The 21,834-nt window shown below is 47.3% G+C and overlaps 1 protein-coding gene across 5 annotated transcripts in view; it reads right to left on the minus strand.

Moving 5' to 3' along the window:
* CDK8 (cyclin dependent kinase 8) overlaps window positions 1–21,834 on the minus strand; it is a 180,476-nt gene that overhangs the window by 129,839 nt on the left and 28,803 nt on the right. The window lies entirely within an intron of this gene.

Here is a 21,834-nt window from a genome sequence, read left to right on the forward strand (position 1 = left end):
AGGAGGCCAAAAATAAACTCAGCCAGATGTACAGTACAGGCAGTCCCCGGGATACGTACAAGATAGGGACTGTAGGTTTGTTCTTAAGTTGAATCTGTATGTAAGTCGGAACTGGCGTCCAGATTCAGCCGCTGCTGAAACTGACTGCCAGTTCTGACTTACATTCAGATTCAACTTAAGAACCCCAAGCTTCCCCAAGTCAGCTGCTGCTGAAACTGATCAGCGCTGATTCCAGGAAGCCTGGGGCAGAGCAACTCTGCCTCGGGCTTCCTGTAGTCAGCACTGGTCAGTTTCAGCAGCGGCTGACTTGGGGACGCCTGGGGCAGAGCAGCTGGGGTGCTGATGTGTTGCTCCAGTAGCACCGCTCCTTGGCACTACTGGACCAGCCCAGCAGCACCCCAGCTGCTCTGCCCCAGGCGTGCTGAAACTGACAAGCAGCGGCTGAATCAGGACCTGCAGGACCAATCGGCAGCGCCCCAGCTGCTCTGCTCCAGGGTCCAAAACAAAAGCCTGGTCTGCTGGGGGGGTGGGGGGGCGCACACTAGCCGCAGCACACCCCCCCCCCCCAGCAGACCAGGGACACCGGGAGCAGAGCCACAGCAGCAGCGGGGTGGCGCGCCTCTGAGGCTTTGCTCCCCCGCGGCTGCGGCTTCAGTCCCGGTGCCTGTGGGGACTGTCCCCAGCAGACCACAGGCACCCGGACTGAAGCGGCAGCAGCGGCGGGTTCCCGCGCTTCTGAGGCTTTGCTCTGGCAAAGCCTCAGAAGCGCGGGAACCCGCCCGGTGCCCCTGGTCTGCTGGAGACGGTCTCCAGCAGACCAGGGGCACCAGAGCAGCTTACGAACGGGGCTCTCTCGCCCCGGAGCTCGCAGGTAGCAATCCGCTACCTCGACCTCCGGGGCGAGAAAGCCCCGTTCGTAAGTGCGGATCCGACATAAGTCGGATCCGCGTAAGTCGGGGACTGCCTGTAGTGTTGAACTCTTCTTTGCTCAAAGCTCACATATTCTTATCTAGTAAAGATTCTGGTAATTTTTGGGGCTAAAAAAATTCAAGTGGTTAATCAACTTGAGAACGTAACCTACTTTATTTTCAAAATACATCAAATTACAGTTAGAGAAAAAACTAAAAAACAGTTACATCAAGAAAGCTTATGAACATTTCCCAGGAGGGGAAACAAGATACAATCCAGTTTATCTTTTCCCCTTCAAAAGAAAACATTTCCCAGAACAAAAGTAATCCATCTACCTGAACAATGCTATTTTGGTTTCATTTTCTCCCTATTTTCTTTCATGGAGGTTAGGTCCATCAATACTTATTAGCCAGGATGGATAGGAATGGTGTCCCTAGACCAGTGGTCTCTAACCTTTTTAAGCATGAGATCACTTTTTGAATTTAAATGCAATCCAAGATCTACCTCAAACCCAAATACCCTTGCCCCACCTCCTTTGTGCCTCTTCTGAGGCCTCGCCCCTGTTCACTCTATCCTCCCTCCTTCCCCCATCCTCTCTTACTTTCACAAGGCTGGGGCAGCAGGTTGGGTGTAGGTTGTTTGGACTTCAATTAAGGGATTTGGAATATGAGAGGGGCTCTGAGCTGAGCTTGGGGCAGACAGTTGCGGTGCCAGAGGAGGTTCTAGGTGCAGGCTCTGGGAGGATGTTTGGATGCAGGGGTGTTCAGGGCTAGGGCAGGGACTTGGGGTGCAGGAGGGGGTTCATGACTGAGGTAGAGTTTGAGGATGTAGGCTCCGACTGGGCACTGCTTACCTCAGGTGGCTCCTGGGTGGGGATAAGACAGGCTAACCCCTGCCCTGGCCCTGCACCACTCCCAAAAGCAGCCAGCAAACTTCATCCCAAGTCCTGTTGTACTCCCTCCACCCCCCCGCTTGCTCTGTGGAAATAAGATACAGGATGGGAGAGGGGGCACCCTTTCCCCTCCTCTACCCTGCACAACAAGCAGGGGTAGGGGGAAGCTGCTACAAGGCAAAGGGCAGGAGGTGCGCAGCAGTGGGGTGGGGGGGGGGGGTGAGAGGGGAGCAGCTGAAGTTCAGGCACTTGATAGCCTTGATAACTTGGCAGAGGCTCCAAGATCTACCAGTAGATGACCACTGCCCTAGACTCTGTTTGTCAGGGACTAGAAATGACAGGAGAGGGATCCACTTGACGATTATCCTGTTCTGCTCACTCCGTCTGGGCATCTGGCATTAGCCACTGTCAGAAGACAGGATCCAGGGCTAGAGGAACCTTTGGTCTGACCCAGTATGGATGTTTTTATGTTTATACATAGCAACAGACTAAAATTCATCATATAAGTTTTGGATCCAGAGTTTGGTTCTGGCTTTTTAAATGCCCAAAATATTAATGTATAGTAGCACAAAGCAAGGAAGTTTGTGGTTGGGCTGCACGTCATGTCACTGTAGCTCAAATAAAAAAAGTTGTAAGTGACATTTTAAAAGTTGTCATATCATTGCAGTAGCTTAAAACAACAAACATGGAATACAATCAAACGGGCAATTTTTGAACAAGCAAAAAGTACTGGAAGGTTCCGTAATGTGACACATGAAAGCCTACATTAAAGGTCACTGAAGGTTGCAAAGTCAAGTCACTCAATGAATCAGGGAATACCAGAATTAAGGTTATCTGTGCAATCCTAATTTAGCTCCTGTGTGTTTGTGTGTATACACATTACAGTCATCAATTACATGATCACATACTATTCACGCTTCACCCACCCACCTTCCCGCCTTATTCAGTGCCCAAAATAGCTACCCATTCGGTGAAAACAATTCTTGTTTACATGTGTGTGTGATCAATATGGGTATGTCTATACAGCAGAGCAAAAGTCAAATTAAGCTATGCAACTTGACCTATGTCAATTGCGTAGCTTAAATTGAAATACCGGCTAAAGCTGAATTAAGCTGTCTACATAGCAGAAGTCTAAGGAAGAACACTCTTCCTTCAACTTCCCATACTCCTTGTAAAAGGAGGGCTCCAGGAGTCGGAGTAAGAAGCCCTCCAGCTTGCCATTATTTCAAAATACAGTAAACTTCCAATAATCCAGCACCTTTAGGACCTGGGGGGTGCCGGATTATCAGATACGATGGAGTACCGGAAGGGGGGCTGTGAGAGGTCGGGGGGGGGGGGGATGGTCGGCATGGAACTGCACAGCGTGGGAGAGGGCGGCGCTGCGGGACCAACCCAGCAGCACTCCAGCTGCTCTGTCCCCGGCTTCCCCAAGTCAGCCACTCGTCAGTTTCAGCAGCAGTGGACTTGGGGAAGCCCGGGGCAGAGCAGCTCCAATTGTCCAGCTGGCCAGAGCACTTCCGGGTTCCAGTTGGTGCTGGACTAATCAGGAGTGCCAGACCACTGGATGCCGGACAATTGGAGTTTTATTGTACTGGCTTGCAGTGTAGACATGCTCTCTGTTATTTTGGAACAACGCTGCTTTGTAAACATAGCCAATACGGTTTCAGGCCTTGTTCACTGCATTCTTTTCAAACCGTGCACTGAATGCCACTTTAAAAAAGGTCAGAAGATTTAAATGCTACTATCTCCAGAACATTGAAGGGCTTCACAATCCTTAAATGAGTTTTCATTTCACAATACTTTTTGGGGTAAGAAGGTATTACCCCCACTTTACAAATAAACTCAGCAGTCAGTTCTTCACTCAGGATAAATTCAGAATAAAAAAAAAAGATGGGGGAAAAAGTTATTCGTATGGTTTACACAATATAGAAAAAAAGTGTACAAATCTCAGCAAAGGGACAATAAAATTCACCACAATTTCAATTTTTCCAATCTATTGCCAAAGTCACTCTAAAGAAGTAGGGAATTTATATGAAAAGAAGAAAGGGTTAACACCTTAACTGTTTGTCAAGAGCTGTTGCCCATATTAATTCTATGCTATGTGACTCAAAAGCAGTACCCTGCAAGTGGGCTTGGAGTTCATGTACATGCTGATTGCAACACTGCTCATGAAACTGGTAGCATCACAGACCTGTTGGGTGATGGCGTAATGAGACACAAAGGTACAAACCTATGGCCAGGTTGTGGCACTGCAGATGTCCTGGACTGGTAAGGAATGCTTCCAACAAAGCCTAGGCTCTTATGGAATGATAGGTTGTCATGGCTCCTTCCCCACTCTGGCATGATAAATGCAGAAGTGGGGGCCAGCAAGTGTACCCCAAAGCCTTATCTACCAGGCTTTGGTATAAAACTTCCCCCAAGATCTTAAAAACCTAGATCTTGGGAATAAAACTTCCGCTGCCACCACCCAAATGTTGCTAAAGAAACCAGGGGAAAGATCATTTGGGAAATCTTCCCCCTAAAACAAAAATCAGGGCACACCATTAACCACTGCCAGGTTAATAAAAGAGAAGAAAGAACTTTTATTATTACAACAATATTCTGGTTGCAAGTATAATGACTGGAGAGGAAGGTAACAAAATATACTCATGGAGAAACTCCATGGGCATAGAACTTAGTTACAAAGAAAAGCCAAAACATCTTTTAAGCAGTGCCAGATCTCAGATCCCATACCCAATCCATAACACAATAAAACCTAACGAAACTACCTAAACTTTACCCTACTTACAGAAAATGAAGAATGATGTCTTGGAGAGAGAGAGAGAGACATGCTTGTCCCTCTCTGTAGCTGCAGAGAACTCAGAGAGACAAAAGGGAGAAAAGAAAAAAACCCAAATTCCTTTGTCCCAGTTTGAAAAGTCCCACCTACATTCCTATTGGTCACTCCACCTGGCTAGGTGTAGTTAACCCCTTAATCCCCAGGCTGCTGGCTAACCCTCATAATCATGACAGAGGTCACAATGGCCAGAGACAAAACCATCAACTGTTCATAGCAAGCTCAGATACAGGTGGCTTTCCAGGATGAAATTTGGGATGACAGAGGTGGCCTTGTCATCCATTCACTACTAATACAGAGAGCTGTGTGGATTTGTGGAAGGATTTAATTCTCTTAATCTAGAAAGCGAGAACCGGTCTAACAATCTACATATTAAGTAAATATTCCTTGGTGATCTTATGAAGATTTGGAAAGAACACAGGCAGAGGAATGCCCTGATTGTTGTTGTGTAGCAGTATCACCTTTGGTAGGAAAGATGAATGAGGGTACAGCTAGACCTTGTCCTTGAAAAACACTGTGTAAGAGAGTTCTGGTGTCAGTGCTTCGATCTCCAATACTCTTCTGGCTAAGCTAACCACCACCAAGAGGGGGGAAAAAAATCACCACCAAGAGGGTGATCTTCCAAGAGAACAAAGAGAGGGTACAATGCTAATTGCTTGAAGGGAGGTCCTATGAGCCTCGACAGGACCAGGTTTAAGTCCCACAGGGAGCAGAAGGGAATTGGTTTGCAAACGTGAGAGTAGTCGGTCTAGCCCCGAGAAGTCTGACCATCATGTCCTCGGAGAACTCTGATCTGCCATGCACTGGAGGTTGGAAGGATGAAATGGCTGCCAAGTGTTCCTTAGTAGATGAAATGGTTAGACCTTGATGCTTAAGTGGTGCAGACAGTTTGAGGCAGACTGCACAAAGATTCCATTTCCACTTGGCCAGGTAAGTAATCCTGGTGGAAGGTTTTCTACCATCAACCAAGACCTGTCAAACCAGCTCCAAGCGACCTGCTCCTCAAGATTCAGCAATGCAGTCAGATACAGGGAGGCAACATTCATGTGAAGCAACAACAATGGTCTTGTAAAATCAAGTCTGGGTAGAATGGGAGCATGTGTGGAGCAGCCACAGAGATCCAGAAGTGTACCGAGCCAGTGCTCGTGTAGCCACTATGGTGCTATCAGGAATGTTTTTCCTGGTCCCAAATCAATTTTTAGAAAAATCTTGTGAATCACAGAGCTTGGTGAGGAGGCTTATATTAGGTGGTCTGCCCATGAGAGCAGGAAAGCGGACATGGACTACCTCTGGGTGAAGGGACCACTCATGGCGGAAAAAAAAAATGTTGTGGAAATCCACCATTGCATTTTGAATAGCATGTTTGACATACAGTAGTCCCACAGCTTGAGGGCTTCCTTACATAGGGCTAAAGATTGAGACTCCCCCTGCTTGATGATGTAGAATCCTCATGCAATATTATTCATCAGGTCCTGCACCACTTCACCTGAGATCTGGGGAAGGAACACCTGGTGAGCCTAATGTACCACTCTGAATTCCCCTGGCATTTATATGCAGGGAAAGCTGTTCCTGGGACAGAGGCCCTGAGTCTGTTGAGGTGGATTCCCCACTTTAGCTTTGATGCGTCCAAGACTAGGGTTTATCAATGGTTATGGGACAGCAAATGATACTCCATTATAGATCCTGAGTCTCTCCACAGGATCAGCAAAGCGAGGATCAGAGGCAGAATTGTGAGTATCGAGTCCAGGTGGTATCCACTCGGGAGTAGATGGATACCAGCCACAACTGAAGACTTAAAGATATATAGTTTTGTATGCAGTGCCACGTAGTTATGTGCCACCAGATGAACCAATTGTTTGAGGCAGACTCAAATATTGGACAGTTAAGGACCTTGGAAATGAGGTCCAACATAGCTCAGAATCAGGCTTCTGATAGGGAGGCTTTTGCCTAGGTCAAATCAAGCACTGTCTTGACGAACTCTATTCTCTTGAACTGAGACCAGACCCAGTGCCCAAAAGGTGGCCTATACTGTATTGATGCTATGCTGCACCTAAGCCTGCAACTGACATTTGACCAGTCATCAAAGTGCCAGTAGATTTGCATGCCTCGATGTATGAGGGAGGCTGCTACCACCAACATTCACTTCTTGTAGATCTATGGGGCTGCCAATAGGCCAAAGGGAAGAGTGATCAACTGGAAAGTTGCACTAATCCACTACAAACCTAAAAAGGCTTCTATGACCGCAGAAGACAGATGAACAGAAAAAGTCCAAGTCACTAGGCAAGAAGCCTTGCTACAGAGTAAGAGGGATCATTCACTAAGAGGTCATGGAGCTGGCGGGGCCCTTTTTACTGGTGAATATGCAAGTAACTCTAAAGGGCACTACAGTCAGTCCAACATGTACCACTGAGGGAAATCTCTCCAGCCATTTTAAACACAACTCACAAACATCTAGCATGGAATGGCTGTGAGTAAACACTTTTAGAAAGTTATAGGAAATTTTCCCTTTCTAAACTATTCCCTATGTTGAGATGGACAACTTCTCAAATAAGAAAAACACATTCTGTGGTTATATATTTTTTGGTTTTCATTATCATGAACATATTACATTATTGCTTGCCTTGATCAACAAGATGACAAACTGTGTATCATTCCATCCTACCCCTCTCCCTCAGGATTTTACTATTAAATCAAGCCTTGATAAAGCTGTCCAATCGCCTTCAAATATTTGTGTTTCTGATGGGTAAATAAGAAAATTACTCAGCAAAATACAGTTCAGACATATCTGGTAAACAACTGATTCCTTGGTGGCCAAGTCAGTTTGCATATGTATTGCTTGCCCAAAAATTTCTTTGCTAAGATAAAGGAAAATTAACCAGACTCCTCTTCTCTGTTAAAAATTCCCTAATCACCTCAAACCACCTCAAATCACCTGGTTTATTTGGCCTACAGCTATCAGGATCACTCCGCCTTGTTCTTACTTTAGCTTGATGACAATGCTGAGAATGAGTGGCACAAGTGGTTATGCACACAGAAGGTCTGAGTTGTCCTGTGGGAACAGGACAGTGCCCTAAATGGACCAAAGAATTGGGAATATATCATGTTCTGCCACCTGGTGAGCAAATCCTCCTATTCAAAATATGGAAATCCTTCTATTCAAAATAATTCTAGAATGGTTATGTTGAAAGACCATTTGTGATCCAAGTTGAAGGATCTGCTCAGTCTGCCAAAACATTCTGAACTACAGTAAGGTTCAGAGTTAGCAAGTTGTGTATGCAAAAATACCACAACCTTTCTGCCTCCTAACACAGGCTCTCTGGGCTGGTGCTGAATCCAGGTCGCATCCACGACCATGCCAATAAACTCTGGTCATTGAAGATGTGATAAGATTGACTTCGGAACACTACTGGTCATCACATACATCAAATTTAAGCCCCTAACTTAAATCCTCCCAGCACATCATTAACAATCAACCTATCCTGGAAAACGACCCCTCACTCTCACAGGCCTTGGGGGCCAATCCTCACCTACAGACAACCCCCTAACCTGAAACATTCTTTCCAGCAACCACACAGCACACCATCATACTCAACTAGGAACCCATCCCTGCAATAAACTGTGGTGCCAACTCTGTCCTACGGAAGTAATAGTGTAATTGATTAACTCTGTGGTCACCAACAGGCCTCAACCAGTTGATCGCAAGGCGTCCTGTCTGCCCCGCCTCCATTTCCCTTCCACCCCCGAGAAATCCCACTACCTACCTCAAGTGAAAATGGAGGTAGCGTCGGCTTCCCGGAGATGGACAGAAGTCCTACAGCTTAGTGCCATTTCCGGCAATTCCAGAAGTGCGCTAGCTGCTCTGCTGGGTATACTGCGGGAGGGAGCATTGGCTCCCTGCACCGCACAGGAGGTGAGAGTCAGTCCCGGGGGAGGTGCGCACGCACGGGGTGGGGAGAGAGTCAGTCCCGGGGGAGGTGCGCACGCACGGGGTGGGGACAGAGTCAGCCCCGGGGCAGGCGTGTGCGGGGCTTCCCTGCACGGTGGGAGGCGGGGGCCGGTCCCAGGGCATGCACACACGGGGCGCCCCGGGGCAGGCACGCGCAGGGCTTCCCTGCGCAGGGAGGTGGGGGGGCCGGCCCCAGGGCATGCACGTGCGGGGCTTCCCTGCACGGGGCGGGAGGGGGGGGCCCAGGGCAGGCACGCATGCGCGGGGCTTCCTGCGCAGGGGTGTGGGGTCGGCCCCAGGGCAGGCATGCGCTGGTTTCCCTCGGGGGGGGGGGGGGGAGGAATCCTGGGAGGAGGCAGATGCAGGGGAGACTCTGCCTCCACTGGCACCCCACTCCCCACTCCCTGCTCCCCAGCCCCCACTCCCCAGCCACAGAACTCTGTCCCCACTCCCATCCCCAGCTACAGAACGCTGTCCCCACTCCCCTGTTCCCGGCAACAGAACTCTGTCCTTATTCCCGTCCCCACTCCCCAAACTGTCTCCACTAGCACCCTGTCCCCAGCTACAGAAACCTGTCCCCACTGGCACTCTGTCCCGTGCTGCAGAACCCTGTCCTCTCCCCTCCCAGCACCCTGTTCCCTCTCCCCTGCCCACAGCCGCAGAACTCTGTCCCCACAAAATGTATAATTATAAATGCTTCATTTTAGATTTAAATAGCATGAATAAAAAACAGACCATTTATTTCATAACTATAAACACGCAATTTTAATTTTATATATCACATAATTTAAAAATAAACTGTTTATCAGAGTGTGTAAGTAAGGGCTGGAGATAGCAAGTGATGGACAGGAGGAGAATAGAGAGGGCAGGGCTTCAAGGAAGGGGCGGGGCTATAGATCTTCATCTGTTCTGAGATTTTAAAAGTGGTCTTGGGTGTAAAAAGGTTGGAGACCACTGGATTAACTGATAAGCAAAAGCTTACAGGTTAATGCTATAGACTATGCACATTTCCCTCCCTCCCCCACTGGGCCAGTAAATTTTTAGCAGGCTGGCCAGCAGCCCTGCTCAGTCCTGGCTTGAGACAGGCCTGGGACCTACCCCTTCTGCATGTCTGCATTTAAAGTGTATTAGAAGCCGGGCAGGCAGACAGCCTGGCTCAGTTCTAGCTCGTGTCGGGTACTGTGAGGGAAGCTGGTTTTTCAAACTGGCTCCCCTCACAGACCAGCTCTCACCTGTCACCCCCCGCAGGTGCCTCTGATACAGAGGCAGCAACATGGAGTGGAAGAGGGCTCCTCCAGAGTGGGGCCGTAGCACACTGGCCCCATCCTTGGGGACTATAAAATAGTCGACCAACTGATAAGAATTTGTGAGGTTACTTGACTATTCAATTAACCGATATTTAACATCCCTAGTCCGTCCACACATCTATACAAGCATCATCATCACAGGACCTAACCACATAAGCTACCACATCAGAGGCTCATACACTAATGTGATCTTTTCCATCAAGTGCCAGCAGTGCCCCTCTGCCATGTATATTGGCCAAACTGGACAGTCTCTATGACAAAGGTTTAATGGACACATCAGATATTTGAAATGGTAACACACAGAAACCTGTTGGGGTACATTTTAACTTGCCAAGGCACTCATTTACCAGCTGGAGAGAGAGAAGCTATGGAACTTGCCTTTATTTGCAATTGTGATACCTTTAATCAAGGTTTAAACAAAGACCTGAACTGGGCTGCTACATTCAATACCCTAATGATATCAAAAGCTGAAGTACTAGGCACTTACAGCCCGCTCTATTAGCCTCATTTAGCACAGACACTCTAATTGACAAGATTTTTTTTCCTTCTCTTTCCCTCCCCACCCCCTCTTTTTCTGCTATTTATTTGTACCTCTGGATCCCTTGTTACATTCATTTGCAGTGGGTTGTGCCCACAAAAGCTCATACCATCATCTACATTTTGTGTTAGTCTCTAAGGTCTTGCAGGACCATTCATTCTTTTTTAAGTGTTTTCAGTTACAAATTAACAAGGCTACCGTTCTGAGACTTTTAAGGCTGACTTCTGTTTATTTTCCAACCCAACCTGCTGAATAGAGGCACCAATGGATACTGGGCTGCATCTGATGGGTAACTGGAGTAAGCCCATACCAATCAATCACTAAGGTAGCATTATTGTGTCCACATGTCTGAGAGTGACTGCTCCAAGCAGTTAATAAACAAACACTCTCTTGGTGTCAATCATAGTCCAAAGAGATGAAGGTTAAACTGGCAGTGTTGGCCTCCTTAGGAACTTGCTATACTCAAGACTGCCATGTGGAAATAAGTACAGCTTGCACCTCTAAAATGCAGGATTCCCTCGTCCGGCAACATCCGTGGTCCACCATAACCATGGATGTTCCAAGATCAGAGAGTCCCAGCATGCTGCAGGAGGTGGGGGCCCAGGAGCAGGCACACATCTCAGTTGAGCTGCAAGTGGGGGTGGCAGGAGTCGGCGTGTGGCTCAGCTGGGCTCCAGGGGAAGCCAGGAAGCTCATGTGGGGGGCAGGACAGCAGGAGGGGCCACCAGCAGGGGGGTCTGAAATGACCTCCCCTGGTCCAGAAAAATCCTTCATCCAGGACCAGCCAGGTCCTGAGGGAGCTGGACCAGGGAGGTCCAACCTAATATGTAAACAAGGGGCAGACAAGATATGGAACCAATGCAAGCTGCAATGACTGGGCCAATGAGAGCTGCTATGATTGGGCTAAGGCTGAAAGCAGCATGTGAAATCTCTTTACGCTCCCTCCCAGCGTATGGTCCCAGCAGCCAGCTGCTTTGAGCAGCCTGGTGCTGCATCACACGGGGAGCCTGCCTAAGGATGCTGCTGGCAAGGAGCTGCCTGGGTAAGTGCCTCCCAGCCAGAGCCTGCATCTGACAACCCACCTCCTCCAGTACCTTAACTCTCTGCCCCAGATCACCAACACCTCCTCCTGTTTCAGGAGACCACCCAAACCCTCTGCACCCGTCTCCCTCAGGTCACAACTCTCTCCGAAGCCATGCCACCCTTCTACATCCCATCCCCATGTCACCTCTCCTTTACCCAAACTCCCTCACACTCCACACCCCCTCCTGGACCCCAATCCCCTACCCAAAGCTCCCATCTGCACCCAACCTCAGTCCCAGATTCCACACCCCCTCCATAGAAAAGTGAGGCCCTTGACCACTTATCTTAGAGTTCCCTCCCTCCCCTCAAAAATTATTGCCCACCCCTGCTGTAAACAGGGGGATAAGGCTTTCTTTCAGCTCTAGAAAAGGGATAACAGAAGCCAAGTCAACCATGTGAAATTTTAACTTTTTGACATGTTTTATGTTCCATAGGTCTAAGAGCCCCTCCGATTTTGGATATTCAGAAATATTTGGAGTAGAAACCTCCACCCAACACTGACGAGGCATTTTTATATAGCTCCCAAACAAGGTAGAATCTGCACTTTTTGTCTTAATGCAGATTTTTGAGATGGGTCCCTGAAAGACTAGGAAGAGGAGCGGGACAGATTCTCTTTATGGCTAATATGTATAAGCTAAGGGACTTTTAAGACCGCACTCAGGTCCTTTAACATGTGTAAAGCATTGTCAGTCTGAGGAAAACAAGCACAGCTCTCCAAAGGAAAATCTTCAATCATCCACTGTACTTCTGTGGGAATTCCCCAACGACTGCATCTATGAAGAATGACTCAGTTACTGCTATAATTATGAGCCTGGGATGCAGCAGATTCTGCAGCAAAAAAGACTGCAGAGCTGATAGAGAAAGCAGATGACTTTCCTCCAAGACAGACTGGAACTGTTCCCTAGAACTTCTAAGCAATTTATTCATGAACTAAGACATTGTGTCCAAATTTGAATAGTCGCACCTGGCCAACACAGCCTGATTGTTGGCAATCCTGCAGCTGATTAAATCTCTTCCCAACCTCCTCCCCCTCAAACACAAAAAAATAGCTTTTTTTGCAGCCTTTTGAGGATAACCTTTGCTCAACCTTTACAGAACCCTTCATTCACTGCAGCCTCTACAAGTGAATCCGGTGCAGTGCGTCAATAAAATTACTTTCATTCCTGGAATGGAACCTGGGGTTTATGTTCTGTATTAGGTGGGTCAGATGAGAGTGTTTACCAGAGAGTGAAACATTACCTCACTTATAAGAAGGGCAATTTATCCTGCAGTACTTGAGCATAGAATGTCTATAAGCATATATAAAGGACTCTCCTTCCCTGGCTCCATATGAATACCATACATATAGCCATTCTTTTCAGGTGCTCATGATAGATTTGATACAGGGAGGAAGGTGGTCTGAGGATAATAGTCAAGGCTGATAATACATTGCTGAGGTAGACTTGTCCCAAGGAAGATTAGGGAAGGTCCAGCAAATCTGTGTCTGGAGACAGTTTGGTACGAACCATTTGTGGTCTCTAATAACTAGGCAGGAATAAGGATGTTAAGGACTAGTCAACTATCCGATAAGCAATTGCTTATTGGATAGTCGAGTGACTAGACGATTCCCCGCCTCCTTGCTGTCTCTATCAGATAGAGGCAGCAAAAGCAGGGAGAGCAAAGGGTACTTCAAAGCAGCAGGGGCGCACGAAGCCTGTACCCTGGGCTCCGTGCAGCACTGCCCCTTTGAAACGCTGCTTCAGTATTTCAAACCGGCAGTGCCACATGGAACCCGGGGTCAGCTGGGGACTCCCTAGCTGACCCTGGGCTCCCTGCAGCCTTTCTTGAACCTATGTTAAGACTGAAGTGCCAGCCAGTAGCACTGAAGGGTTTCTAGCTATCTGTACCATGCAACAAGTTTGAACTATGGACGTGAATGGTTAGCCAGTAAGCATCACCCTTACAGGTTGATGGTTACTATTAACCAGGAGCCTGGCTGGGTCCTCTGCAGGTGGGGTGGGGGGTGCTCCAGCCTGGCTGGATCATGGAGCAGGGCCTGCACTGCAGTGGGCCCACTCCAACTCGAACAGAGCAACCCCCACTGCACCACACCACACCACAAACTACTCCAGCCTGCTGGCCAGCCATGCCGTGGGCCACCTCAGTTCAGATGAGCAGGAGCATGCCCCTCCCCCCCCATTTAAGTGGTTAACCAGTTAAATATAACATTTAACTGATTAACTGACTGAACAGAATTTTATATCCCTAATTTGAGCCAGCATTGGAGGCCTAGACAGTTACTGAAGAGGTAGATGAGCACAGTGCCAGACCTGAGATGACCATGGCGCACATACCAAAGTATTGGTTCAAGGTCTTCACCCTGAATCAGCAGCAATAGCACTACTGAAAGGCAAAATAGATCTCATAGCCACATGGGCCTCTGGAATTGCTGGCATTCAAGTGGAATATTTCCCTACTGTAAACAGCCATGTTGGATCTGCTGCCATCTCCAATGAAGTAGCTGGCCTCAGCGGTCCTGGAGTGCAAAATGGAATCAATGGCTTGCCTTTTGAAAGCCACAGTGAACCAGGACCAGTGAGATGAAATCAATCCTATTCCAAAGGCATCAAAAAGTCAATGCAGTATTATTTGTGTGTTTGAAAGGATAAGAATGGATCAAGCTCTCATGCCTCAAGAACAGTATAGTCCCAGGGAAAAAACAGTTACCTGCCTTTTATAACTGTTGTTCTTTGAGATGTGTTGCCCACCAAAAATTGTCCGTCCACCCTTTTGGACTCCTTCACTTTGGGGGTTGGTCCCAGTGCCTGTCTCTCTCCCTATGGTTAGCAGCTTGTACCACAAGTCCCTGGGGGAGGATGAATAAGAAGGTGCTCATAGTCTCAGAGAGATGTAATACCGGTAACTCAACCTCTCTTGCTGTTGGGGGAAATACATGCCAAGGTTTGCCACAGTATCTTAGGGTATGTCTACACTACTAAGTTAATTCGAAATAACACCAGTTATTTCGAATTAACTTTAACAGCGTCTACGCAGGCAAACCGCTATTTCAAAATAAATTCGAAATAGTGGAGCCCTTATTTTGAATTTGGTAAACCTCATTCTACAAGGAGTAATGCCAAATTCGAAATAGCTATTTCGAATTAAGTGCTGTGTAGACACTTAATTCAAAATAGGAGGCCTCCAGCCCTTCCCAGAAAGCCCTGGTGGCCACTCTGGGCACAACCAGGAAAGCTTACTCTCCTCTCCCCCAGCCTCAGAGACATTAAAGGGGTAGACCTTGGCCACAGTGCCTGTGCCAGCTCCAAGCCTGCCAGCCCACAGCCAGCAGTGGCCACCAGGACCCCTGACCCAGTGGCCCCAAAAGATAAGCCAGCAAGCCACAGGCAGCCAGCCCTCCACTGCTCCCCAGGAGCAGTCTGCCAGCTCACAGGAGCCTGACAGGGGCTGGAGAAGGTGGGCACCTTCCTTATCCAGGGTTGAGATCATGGACCTTCTTCAGGTTTGGGGGGGGAGGGAGTTGCCCCCAATGTCCATGATCTCAGCCCTAGATGGAGGAATGCAGCTGTCTATGGCAGGATAGCTGCCAGCCTGGTCACCAAAGGCCACATGCGAACCCAGGAGCAGGTTAGCATGAAAGTCAGGTTGGTCCAGCGCAACCCCCAACCCTGAGCTTCCCCTCCTCCTTCTTCCCGTTGCTTCCTCCTCCCAGGTTTCCCCCTCTCCTCTTCCACCCTCTCTCACCTCCTTTTCCCAGTCTCCCCAGAGGTTCATCTCCCCCCCCCCAAGTTTTGTTCAATAAACCCAGTTTCTATTTTTGAACATACGTGTCTTTTATTTGACATCAGGAAGGGGGGCTAGGGAAGGGTAAATGGAAGGACATGAGGGAGGAATGGGGCACGAGCGCCCAGTGGGAAGGACCAGGGAGGCTCTGAGGGCTCCTTGGGGTGGACGCTCTCCTCAGGGCCTTCTGGATCCTGGCAGCCCCCCCAATGGACCCACTGGTGTGCTCAGTGCTGTGGTGTCCCGAGTGCGGGCACTCAGGGAACTCCAAGACAGGACTGTTTTGCTGTCCCTCATGGAGGGACAGCAAAGCAGGGAACCCTGAGAAATGTCTGTCCGGGGTAGGGGTAGCATCCCTTTAAGCACGGAGCTCAGTTAGCCTCAGGCAGCAGCCCCACACACTAAATCCTAACCTGATGCCCTGCTGGCACTGGTTCTAACCAGCCTTAACTTTGGTTCAGGGTCCATTCAGTGTGGACATGCTATTTGGAAATAGCAAAATGCTATTTTGAAATAGTTTGTGTCTAGATGCGTTATTTCGAATTAGCTTAAGTTAATTCGAAATAGCACTGTAGTGTAGACATACCCTTAGAGGTATTCACTACTGTCTTGATAAGTAGGAGAGTAGCTCTAGGTGGCTCATCAGCCTCCAAAAGGCTATAGGCTATCGTGAGGCCAGACGCTGCTACAACCTCTTCAGCTTGCAGTCCCAAATTTTGAAACATCGGTTTCAGGAGATCCTGAAGGGCCCTTTGGTCGACGGCAGGTAAAGAGGGTGATGTGCCTGCCTCAGCCTCATCAGGGAAGGACGAGGAAGATTCCCTAACATGAGTCTGTTCCTAAGTGTCCTGTACGCACTCCATATCATCTTGACTGAACACAAGAGGGCTGCAAGATTGGAGAAGTCTTGCCCTTGAGAGGCGTCCTGTGGGTATCCTTTTGGAAGCTGTGTCTAGATTCTGACCTAGGAGCCTCTGGGAGTAGCGTAGCAGATGGGGCACTAGGGATGTTAAACTGTATGTAATCAGCTAATCGAGTAGTCGATGGAATTTCCATTGAATACTCCATTAGTTGATAAGGGTGGAAACTGCAGAGCTGCAGCGGTAGCTAACCCCGCTGCAGCTCTGCCTTTTAAATGTATTAAGAGCCATGGAGGCGCTAACTACTCCTCCACGGATAGCTCAATGGGTACTACTAAGGGGAGAAACCTTCCAACAATCATGCACGTGTCCTACAAACACCTAAATGGAATGGTCATGAGCAATCATTCAGAGAAGGGGGATTTTTTCCACAATCTCTGTAGGCTGCTATAGTTGACAGCACTGCTAGAGGGAGTCAGTGGCCGATTAACTGCCTTTTACCAACAAAGGAGACCCATGTGAACAACAGTGTCCATAAAAATATAATACAGGTTGAAACTCTCTAAACTAGGGCTCTCTGGTCCAGCAACATCCGTGGTCCGCCAGGATAAGCTATTGACTGCTGACTAAGTAGTAACTGCAGGGTGGAACTGCCCACCCATCACACCCTCAGCTGAGAGCACAAGGAAGACATAGCACATATAGGCTCTCTTGGTACCACTAGGGAAAGCTCTCCATAACTACTTTGTGAAAATCACATACCCGTTCAGCATCATGGATATATGCATGCCCTTAAAGAAAAAAATAAGATCTGCTGTATGGAATTTCTGAAGAGCCTCTGAATTTAACTATCCAGGAAACATTAGAAGAATGCCAGTCAAATCAAATGGGCCTCAAATTTAGACTTTATAGCAGTTGTCCCCAACACGGTGCTCTCTGGCGCCCGGCGGGCGCCTCACCCCCTGGCGCACGGCAGCTCCAAATGGTTGGCGACCACTGCTTTATAGAAACAGAGTTTAACTGAAGTATTAAACAAGACTTTCTAAGTATTTAAATTTCAATTGAATTTTTAAACCAACATTTTTCTATAGTATTTGCAGCCAAGTACTTCATCATTGGAAACCTAAGAGTAAAACATCTGTTTAGTTTTTGATTTTGCCTCTGCATGGCCAAATATCAAATATAGATTAGTAGACTATTGAAATGTTCAGCTTTCATACTTCAAGTTATATGATAAACATTGATTTACAATATCATTTAAATAGTCAGAATCCACTCAACACAAGAGTCTTACAAAACCAGGACAGAATTATAGTTTGTTACACACTGAAGAAAAACAAATTTCCTGATTTCAGCACATTCAAATTTTAGTTTAAGAACTTTGCTTTAAACATCTTAACAAGTATTTGCTATGCTGGTCAGAGTGAAATTAAGAAAAATCTGAACTAGGAAAACAATTGAATCATACCACTGGGCATCTGAGAAGCTAACTGGACAACTGACTGATTGTAACAGCAAAACAAGCTATGTTAAACAAGCATGTAGCAGAGCGAGGGGCTTCTTTTTTAAAAACACCCCTCCCCACACAGGAAGTTACTGAAGTGCAAGATTAATGTTGCTTAAGCAGAAATATGAAACATCCTGAACATTATCAGCAGAATAGCTGTCCACAGTTGTTCACCTAGCAAGAAACAGGGAGTGCATTATCAGTTCTGTCAGCAAAAGGAAACATTAATTCAATGGGCAACTGAAAAAAAGCTGGTTCTTGGCTCACTGTCTCTGGCTGAGCATCTTACAAGAGATGAAGCTGCTTTCAAATTTAACACAAGACATCCCAAAGGAACTTTGATCTGAAGATCAAAGTGTTCTTATGGAAATGCAGATTTAGATAAAAGATTAGCCAAAAAAATCCTTAATTTAAGAAAAGAATTAAACACTCCTTGCCCATAAATCTTCAAGATATTATTTCAACTAGTTATTTCTGTAAACAATAATAAAAACTGCTGACATGACTCAAAGTCTTTAAAAAAAAAAAAACATCAAGACAAGACAGTTAAATTGTCAATTCAATAAACTAATTAAAGGCCAGGGAAAAGAAATTGAAGTTCTTCCTAGACCAAGCTACTTTCAGAGCATCGTTAAAGCCGACATGCTAAAACAAATATATTTTTCTTCTTATTATGATGCAAGATCTGTAGTGACTGAAATACTTTTCCTTCAAATCAAATGCTTTAGTGTTCATCTCTCTACCCAGAAAGAAAACATTGATGCCTACAGTCCATGAGAAATATGGACAATAACAGGAAAAAACTTATACAAATAAACAAGTAGCATCTTTAAAGACTAACAAAACATATAGATGGTATCATGAGCTTTCGTGTGCATAACCCACTTTTCAGCTGACAGGAGTATTAGAAGTCCAGATCCAAGAATAAATGGGGGAGAGGGAGGAGAGAAAAAAAGAGAGATAGTGAGTAGATGGTTCAAATAGCTACAAAAGGCTGATAACCTACCAACCAAACAGTGGAGGTGCTAATTGTTCTTAAGTCCTAGGATGTGGAAGTTAGTGTGTGAGCCAGCCCATGTCCTTGTTCATACCATTTGCATAAGAATTAAACTTGTATGGAGATATACCTATCTATCTCATAGAACTGGAAGGGACCTTGAGAGATTATCAAGTCCAGTCCCCTGCCCTCACAGCAGGACCAAGTACCATCCCTGACAGATTTTCCTCAGATCCCTAAATGGCCCCACTCAAGGATTGAGCTCACACACCTGGGTTTAGGAGGCCAATGCTGAAAGCACTGAGCTATCCCTCCCCCCTGTAATTGAAGTTAAATTCCAATCCTTCTCTGTGTATCTGTCTTGTGGAATTGGCCTGAAACAGAACGGTGACTTGGAGATCCATTAATAAGCATCCAAGTAGATTAAAGTGATCTCCAACAGGTTTGTGTGTATTGCCTTTTCGGATATCTGATTTGTGTCCATTAATTCTTTCCCATAGAGATGTCCAGCTACCCCTCTGAAGCTTTAGTACAATAACAAGCCAGTGAGCATGTATGATGCTTATACACAGTTGATAAATTCTGAGTAGAAACTGGCACTTATTAGCCCTTTGAGAAATCTGTAATACCATGCGCTGGAGGACAATGACTTGCTCAGCTTTAATTCTCTTTTAGAGAACACCACAAACACCCTCTGTGGCAGTGTATACAAACCACGGCTGGGCAATAACTCTTGGTGGGAAGCCACTCTAACGTTTTGGAAAGTAGTCAAGGACTGGACTTTCCTTTGGAGGGAGTGCAAGATCTATGATGGGGGTTGGGTACAGAAGGGTGAACAGGATAAGGGACTGGGGTGTAGGGTTGCCAGATGGTTGAAACAAAAATACTGAACCCCTTCCCCTCCCCAAAAAAACACAGTGAAAAAATGCTGCTGAAGGAAAAAAAAAAGGGGGGGGGGACCAAAGTTGAGAAAAAAAAGGAGGGGGGCTCCAAGACAATGAAAAAAATTAAAAGAAAACAGCATGTCCCCTTTAAGAGTGAATGCAGGGATAGGAACAGGGGAGAGGTTGAGCACTAAGACCCAGGGGAATGCTTCCCATTGGTTGGCAGCCATTTTGTGCCAGCAGCCTTGCAGAACCAGGTAAGCATGGTGGCTGGGGGTGTTGGGAGTGTTTGTAGGGTTGCCAGGTGCCCGGCATTTTCACCTCCTGGCTGGGGGGGAGGGGGAGGGGAAGGGGATCAGAAAATACCAGACATTTTAGGTGTCCAGTATTCTCTGACAGGAGACGAAACTACTGGACTGTCTGGGTGAATACCGGACACCTGGCAACCCTACTGGGGTGTGGGAGACAGTGTGAGGTCTGAGGGAGTTTGGATGAAAGAGGGGGTTATGACCTGGGTCAGGGCAGGGATTGGGGTGTAGGATCCGGGAGGGAGTAGGGTGCAGGAGAAGATCCTGTCCTAGGAGAGAGGTGTAAGAGAGGGTACAGGATCTGGGAGGGAGTTGTGACCTGGGGAAGGGGGTGCAGAGGGTCTGAATGGTGACCTAGGGGAGGGAGTTGGTGTGTGTGTTTGGGAGGAGTAGGGGTGCCAGAGGCAAGCTCTGGCTGGAAGGCACTTAGCTAAGTATCTCCTGGCCAGCAGCACCCCCAAAGCAGGCTGGGTTCCCTGTCTGATGCAGCCCCAGACCACTTGAAAATGCAAGCTGCTCCTTCCACGTGGCACTCCGCTCGGGGGTTGGGGGCGGGGGGCGGGGAGGAGAGAAGCTTGTGCAGCCTCCATCCCCCAGGCCATCTCTCAGCTCCTATTGGCTGACTGAGAGATTGGCTAGGGTCAGTTCCTACTGGCCAGTTGTTTCCGGCCAATAGGAACTGAGGACCGGGCTGGGTGTGGGGGAGATCACATGAAGCCTCCCCCTCCCTGCAGAGCAAAGAGGGGCACAGAGCAGCCTGCACTTAGAATGGCAGCTTCTTCAGGCCTGAGGGTCCCAGCAGGAGGGCTATGGGACAGAACCGGTGGATTGGCAGGCCAGATCGAGCCCGTGAGATGTATCTTGACCACCCCTGGTACAAACCCTCCCACCAGGAAAGAAGGGATTAAGATACAACTTTGGTACTAAAGAGCCCATCTGCCACATGAGAGAGGTATGCCAATCTTAGGGGAGCCTTAAAAAGGGGGCAGCTCAGTGCAGAAGGCCCAGCCAAGGAAGTGGACAGATCTCTTATCTTCAGCTCCTAGAAAGGAGCACAGCAAAGAACCAAACCAACGGAGCCTCTCCATTCCTCACCCAACTGAGAATAGGAGTTTTCTGGGGGAAAGATGGTTGCATTTTAAAAACCAAGAGATCTGACCAGGCTGACCTTAAATTGCCACAAAAGTCCCTGGGCTGGAATCCAAGACAGTGGGAAGGATTCAGGGTGGATAAACATCAATTATTTAAATAATATATATTGATTGTATTTAAATTGATTTTTTTTTATAAAATTCTTTTTGAGGAAAAAACACTATCAAAAAATTCAATCTGAAGATAATTTTAATTAAGATACATTATAGCTCAAAGATATATGTGGCATCATGGAACAGGGATTATAAATTCTAATTCTATTATATGAGACAATATACAGGCAGTCCCTGGGTTATGTACAAGATAGGGACCGTAGGTTTGTTCTTAAGTTGAATTTGTATGTAAGTCAGAACTGGCGTCCAGATTCAGCCGCTGTTGAAACTGAACAGCAGTGGCTGAATTGGACATGCCTGGGGCAGAGCAGCTGGAGTGCTGCTGGGTTGGTCTGGTAGCGCCGACCCTTGGCGCGGCGGGACCAACCCGGCAGCACCCCAGCTGCTCTTGGGGACGCATGGGGCAGAGCAGCTGGGGTGCTGCTGGGTTGGTCCCTTGAGTACCCAATGGGACTCAGTGCTCAGTCTAGAAGATAGCATCAGAGATGCTTAGTTTTGCAGTTCTCAAACTGTGGATTTGTCTCTCCAGAGATAACATGCTTGTTAACAGCAAAAATGTTTTTAAATAAATAATATATAGAGGTGAGAAGTAACAGACCTCATCCCTATTGTTCCTTCCTGCAGATTTGTTTACAAAGAGTCAGTCTCATATGTCTCTCTAAATGTGCAAAGTTTCAAAAAGTTCAATGAATAGAAGATTGTTGGGGGCGGAATACATCTGA

Source organism: Pelodiscus sinensis, chromosome 1 (assembly GCF_049634645.1).
Source record: "Pelodiscus sinensis isolate JC-2024 chromosome 1, ASM4963464v1, whole genome shotgun sequence".
NCBI classification, from domain to species: domain Eukaryota; kingdom Metazoa; phylum Chordata; order Testudines; family Trionychidae; genus Pelodiscus; species Pelodiscus sinensis.